Source organism: Prionailurus bengalensis, chromosome C2, assembly GCF_016509475.1.
Source record: "Prionailurus bengalensis isolate Pbe53 chromosome C2, Fcat_Pben_1.1_paternal_pri, whole genome shotgun sequence".
NCBI lineage: Eukaryota > Metazoa > Chordata > Mammalia > Carnivora > Felidae > Prionailurus > Prionailurus bengalensis.
In genome coordinates, this window is record NC_057350.1 from 56,489,425 (window position 1) to 56,496,622 (window position 7,198).

Genomic DNA, 7,198 nt, shown 5'->3' on the forward strand with positions numbered 1-7,198 from the left:
AGCATAGTGCTAGAGGCAGAATGTGACAAGGCAGGATGGGATAAGAGATGAGGCTGGAAAAGTCACAGATGTTTTCATAGGTCACTCTAAGAAGCCAGAGCTATTAAAGGAAAATATTCACAAACAGTATGGCAGTACCGGCATCCATTGGTCTCTCTTTGGGCTTTTTCCTTCCTTAGTAAAATGGTCCGGTCCATCAGTCTTAGGACCCACTAAGCCCAGATCAATTTATACATTTAAAGTGTGGTCTGCAAGGTCTCAGCTTCAGTTTACTGACGCCTTCCAGAACTGGATCGTTGAGGGCAGGACTCAGAATTCAACAAGCCCTTAGGGTAATTCATTTGCACCTAAAGTCTAGAAGCCTTCATTAGATGAGGGTGTGACCAAATGCATTTGGATTAGGCAGATAATGGTTGGAATCCTGGCTCCTCCCTTCCAGGATGGAGAGTGAATCAGCCCTTGGAAATTTAGCCAAGAAAGTACTCATCTACCCACACGGGTGTGACCCCCACCTGATAGGCTTTTTCTGGCTGGTTTAGAAGGGTATTGCGCTTAGTAGCCTGAACTGATACCAGTGTCTTAGGCTAGGGCAGGACTTCCAGGGGAAAGACAATTTTATTACCATATTTAGCATTTATTACAATATATTTATTTCTTAGATTTCCCTTCTGTTTTTTGAAAATTTTATACCATGGGAAAGTCCCCACATGTGCAAAAGCAGACAACATTACCACGAAACCTCATGTTTCCATCATCCAGTTTCAACAACTGTTGACTTCCAGCCGATTTGATTTTATCTAAACCACCACCTAGTCCCTCTCGCCTAGGTTATTTTGAATGACATACCAATCTGTAAATTCTCTTATCTTTAATTTTTCTTACAAGTTTTTGTTGTTGTTCTTGCTATTGTTTAAAGAATTATGTGAATTTCCTGTAGACTCCTATCTGGATTCTGCTAATTTCATTTGTTATTCCATTTAGCCTATTCTTCTATCTTCTGTATTTATTGTAAATTGGTTTGGTCAGATTTAGGGATGGCTTTATTTATTTATTTATTTATTTATTTTTAACAACACTTTTCCTCCCTTTCACTATGTCTCCTTAAACTTCTTTTTTCATTGAAGTATATTTGACATATAACATTGTGTAAATTTAAGGTGTACAATATTTAATTTGATACATTTTCATATTGCCATTGTAGGGATCATTAGCAACTCTATTAAGTTCTTTAAGCTTAAATGCCAATTTCTTGGAGTCATCCTTAAAAATTTGCTCCTGTTTTCTCACTCTTTTCCTTCATAGAATTCGTTTGACTGTGTTACTCTGTGTATAGTTGGGATTTCACTGTTTAATTTCATCTCCCAAATTAGATAGCAGGCTCCAGAGTGCAATGACCAGATATGTGTGGGTTACCCTTGGTCTACACAGAGCCTTGTACTGTGTCTGGCTCAGAATAGAGGCTTAATCAATGCTAGGTATTCAGATTGCTTTAGTTTCCACCTTCCCCTTCATCCTGCCTGATTCTCTTTTGAGCAAAGTCCCTCTTTGTGACCTAGGCTGTAGTATAGATTTTTTTTAAAAAGAAAAAAAATGTTTATGATACTTATGTTCTAACAGTTATTCTAATACAAGACTATAGTTCTGAAGTAAAATGTATCACCCATTTCAAATTTTCAAATGTATTTTATTTACTGTATCGTATGTTAAATATTTATAAATGTATGTATTTCTTATTTAGGTAGTACTTTTCAAAATCCCTTTTTTTAAGTTGATTGATTTTTGAAAGAGAGAGAGTACACGCAGAGGAGGGCTAAGAGAGGGAGACTGAGGATTTGAAGCGGGCTCCACGCTGATAGCAGAGAGCCAGACTCGGGGCTCGAACTCAGGAACAGTGAAATCATGACCTGAGCGGAAGTTGGAAGCTTAACTGAATGAGCCATCCAGGCTCCCCTCTGTTTTTTTGTTTGTTCTTTCGTTCATTTGTTTGTTTGTTTGCTTTTTTTTTTTTTTTTAATCAGAATGACAACTCTGCAAGTGTAAATGTTCATGGAGCACCAATATATAGTAGATAAAAGTGAAGCAACTCTCTTAATAAAGCCAGTTAGATGATCATATTTAAAAAAAAATAATAAGGCTTCTCAGATAGGGAAATAAAAACTCATCAGCCATCCCACAGAACACTGAGGTTCTGAGAAACGGTTTGGAAAGTATGGTTCAGTATCACTACCAGGTGGGAGGGACAGGTACTGAGTTCTTCTGTGCTCTGAGGAAGAAAATGAAAATTACACTGAAAGATGTTTCCAACTTTGCCACATCATTCAAGAAATTGAAAGGATCACTTGAAAGGATTACTGAATATATTTCTACTTTAGAATAGTTACAATCCTGATCTTCTGATTGAGAATAAATTTGTTTTTTTGTTTTGTTTGTTTTCTAAACATCTCTTTGGTATCATGGATGACAGTCACTATTAGGATAATTTAATTCAGAATCCAGACTTGTTAGGTCTGTCCTCCACCGTACTGGGTCATTCAGAGGATGTGGTTAGAACAGAGCATGACCATCATGGGGAAATGAGGTGGGGAGGGCAACTGTCCATGACTGGACAGGGAATTGATTTGGGTGTAGGTGCTCCAGTAAGAGTTGTAAATGTAGGTATAGCCCTACCAGCAAGTGTAGGAACTGAGCAGTTGCCCTACTCTCTGGGAACTTAAAGCTAAGTAAAGTAAGCCTAGGCTCCCCGCTCTGTTGTGTCATCAGTTACTTGTTCCTTCCAGAGTTTTCTACCTCTCCTTCTTTACAGATTCTTTGGTACCAGCACATAAACATTTTGAGCCTGTCCCACTTAAATGAAAGACTCTTGTGTGCACACCTGTATCCTCTGACACACTTAACTACTATTATCTCCCCCTTTCACAATTCAACTTTTTTGAACTTATCTTCTTACTCTAGTTCCTCTCGATCCATTTAATGGTTTTTTCCCTCTTTTCTCACTACCTAACCCCTAAAACATGGGTGTCCCATACAGTTTATTTCTCTCTCTCTTTTTTTTAATGTTTATTTATTTATTTTTGAGAGAGAGAGACAGAGTCAGAGCACAAGCAAGGGAGGGGTAGAGAGAGAGAGGGAGACACAGAATTGGAAGTTGGCTTCAGGCTCTGAGCTGTCAGCGCAGAGCCTGACGTGGGTCTCGAATTCACGGACCATGCGATCATAACCTGAGCCCAAAGTTGGGTGCTTTAACCAACTGAGCCACCCAGGCACCCCTATTTCTCTGCTCTTGACCATGCCTTACACTTTCCTGGAGCAGCCTCATTCATTTCTCTAATTTCAACTACCATTTACATGCTAATGACTCCTCCATATACTATTTGTAGCCCAATGTTCTTGCCTGTGTTACCAACCCGAGTCTTGGCATATCATATTATGCACTTCAAACACACTTAAAAAAAATAACCTCATTGTTTCCCCCCCAACTTTCAACCTCCTTCCAAGGCCCTTGAACATCATGAACTGCATGGATCCACTTATACATGGATCTTTTTTTATGCAGTACAGTAATTACTGTGAATATATTTTCTCTCTTATGAGTTTTTTTTTTTAGCTTTTTAAAATATTAAGTAATCTTTATCCCCAGGAGCTTGAACTCACGACCCTGAGATCAAGTGTTGCATGCGCTGACTAAGCCAGGCAGGTGTCACTTCCTTGTGATTTTCTTAATATCATTTTCTTTTCAATAGCTTACTTTATTGTAAGAATATAGTATATAAATCATATAACATTCAAAATATGCTAATTGGCTGTTTATGTTATCAGTATGGCTTCCAGTCAACAGTAGGCTATTAGTTATGTTTTGGGGGGAGTCAAAATTTATAAGTGGCTTTTTTATTGCACAGGGGTCTGCACTCCCAATTCTTGTGTTATTGAAGGGTCAAGTGTATTTCTTCTCTTTTGAGATGTATTACCATCCACTCAGTGATTTAAAGGCAGAAACATAACAAATGCCTTAAAACACCCCTTCTCCTTAAACTCCAAATTATCAAAGTCTTATGGAGTCAAACACGTACACTTTTTGCTTGATTTTTATCTCTCTTTAACTCTACTGCCATTTTTCTTGTCTAAAGCATCTCTAACTAGTTATTGAAATCTCTACTTGGTCATATTACCACCCAACCAACCCATTCTGGATGCTACAAAATACTGAGTATATGTGTAGGGTAGGCAGAAATTCATCCTCTACCCTTCAAGGTCTTCCAGCTGGACTAAGAATCAAATTTACATGAGACAGGTTAACAGGAGGAAAAAAATAATTATGTGCACACAGAGGCCCAATCTTGAAATTGAGATCCAAAGAAATGATCAAGGTAGGTGATTTTTATACATTTTAGAAAAAGGACAATAAACTCATGAAGAATTGACAGGTTAAAGAAAACAAGACTTTTATTAGTAATGAATTCTAATTGGAATTTGGACTGAGGTAGATTAATAGAAAAGTAATAAGGTTTATGTCTACAGCTTTCTCAACTGTAAAGTTTCCATCTTTGGTGATAAGGATGTCTTTTTAGTACAGGAAGAGTATCTCCCATATGGGAGACTTGTTCCCTGCTTTCAAGGGGCAGAGGAGCATCTGAGTGTCCTTGCAGTGGTTGTTTCCCAAGTACCTTCAATCCAAAATATTCAGTATAGGGGCACCTGGGTGGCTCAGTTAGTTAAGCGGCCGACTTGGGTTCAGGTCATGATCTCGCAGTCCGTGAGTTCGAGCCCCGCGTCGGGCTCTGTGCTGACAGCTCAGAGCCTGGAGCCTGTTTCAGATTCTGTGTCTCCCTCTCTCTGACCCTCCCCCGTTCATGCTCTGTCTCTGTCTCAAAAATAAATAAACGTTAAAAAAAAAATTAAAAAAACAAAAAAACAAAACCAAAAAAACCTCCCCAAATATTCAGTATACCCGGGCCCCTACATATGCTACCTCAAGAGGAATTTATAACTAGAGAATTTGGGATTTGTGCACATCAGGGCATAATAGGAAGCAGTTTCAGAAGTGCTGAATTGGCCTTCCCACTATAATAGCTCTTAACCCATAAGCCAAGGACCCTTTGTGATGGGTTACTTCGACTGTTAAGTGTATCAATTCTAATCATACACTCAGAGCCTTAGTGAAATGATCCCTGGCTGTGTTCATAAAACCAGTGAGTGAGTCAGTGAGTCTCCTTGAGTTAGTCTTTTTTTTTTTTTTTAACTTTTTTTAATGCTTATTTATTTTTGAGAGAGACAGAGCATGAGCAGGGGAGGGGCAAAGAGAGAGAGAGAGAGAGACACACACACACACACAGAGACACAGAATCAAGTAGGTTCCAGGCTTTGAGCTGTCATCACAGAGCCTGATGTGGGGCTCAAACCCAAGAACTGTGAGATAATGACCTGAGATGAAGTCAGATGCTTAACTAACTGAGCCACCCAGGTGATCCTCCTTGACTCAGTCAGTCTTTAGCCAGGATTTCAGCTGTTACCTGCATCCTTTAAACCTCCCCAATATAACAAAGGTAGGGGGTCATGATGATAATTTGAGTATAAATATCAATTTAGACCTTGTGCCCAATAATTTTTAAAATGTCTCATTTCTCTTTTCAGTGTAACATGGTTAAATGGCTATACATCCCTTTGGAGAAAAGACTAGGGAATCATTATGAGAAATAATTGTCATGGTAGTACAGGGTCCTTCCTCCCAGGAAACCAGCCATCTCATCACCTAGTAGGTTCTGGATCTGAAAATCAGTTCAGGTCTGGGAGCTAGGCAGACATGGTTATTTTTTTTTTTTAATTTTTTTTTTTTAACGTTTTTATTTATTTTTGGGACAGAGAGAGACAGAGCATGAACGGGGGAGGGGCAGAGAGAGAGGGAGACACAGAATCGGAAACAGGCTCCAGGCTCTGAGCCATCAGCCCAGAGCCTGACGCGGGGCTTGAACTCACAGACCGCGAGATCGTGACCTGGCTGAAGTCGGACGCTTAACCGACTGCGCCACCCAGGCGCCCCAAGACATAGTTACTTTTTACTAGGGTGGCTGCACTCAGCTTTCTGCTCCTCTATTCTTGACTTTTGATTGTAAATGTTAAGAATCATCCTTTTTACAATATATACATATATCAAATTACTATACTGTATACTTTAAACTTGTAGAATGTCATGTCAATTATATCTCAATAAAGCTGGGGAAAAATTTAAAAATACAAGTAGTTGACTTCCACATAGAAGAAGAAGAAAAAGAAGAAGAAGAAGAAGACGACAACGACAATGATGACTATGTTGACTACATGAATGACCACTACCAAGTTGGGAGGGGAGAGGTGGAAGAGGAGGGGGAGGGGAGAAGGTTGTTAAAGAAAAGCAGCAGCAGCAGAAGCATTCTTGTTGGCTGCCCATCTCCTTTGCCCTACGGATGCCAGGCTCTGTTAACCATCTCCACTGATCCCCCAGAGTCAAGTCCCCTTAGCTGCCCTCCAACCTTCCTGGTAATTGTGGCCTCCTGGTTTCTGCTGGTTAAGTGACACGATCTAACTCATTTACTTCAGAGCCCACTATGCCCAGAATGACATTAGCAAGCCCAGTTCTGTGACTGCCTTACCTACCATCAGCCCTCTTTGCAGAGGACCATTGCCCTTCTCAGCAATGCTTGTGCCCTCTCTCCAGCATGTTTCTCATGGCCTTAGTGAATGCTAGGTCCTCTGTGCCCTCCTAAGAAACATCCTCTGCTGGGTTCCTGGCCTCACATAACATATCCATCCCTGCATGTCTACATTCCTGTCTTCATATTCCCTCCTCTACCTTTTGCCAGGGCAGTGTGGGCATTCATACTTTGCTCAGTGCTAGCTGTCACTGTCTCTGGGCCTCTAAGAATCATCCTAGTAGTAAATTTGTCCCACCTAGTAGGATCCTCACTAGGATGTTAAATTCTGTGCAAGAAGAAAGTACCCCCCAGGGGCAGCTGGGTGGCTCAGTTGGTTGAGCATCTGACTTGAATCATGATCTTACAGTTCATAAGTTCAAGTCCCGCATCCAGTGCTGACAGCTAATAGCTCAGAGCCTGGAGCCTGCTTCAGATTCTGTGTCTTCCTCTCTCTCTACCCCTCCCCCTTTTGCACTCTGTGTCTCTTCCTCTCTCAAAAATAATCATTAAAAAAATTTTTTTTAATTAAAAAA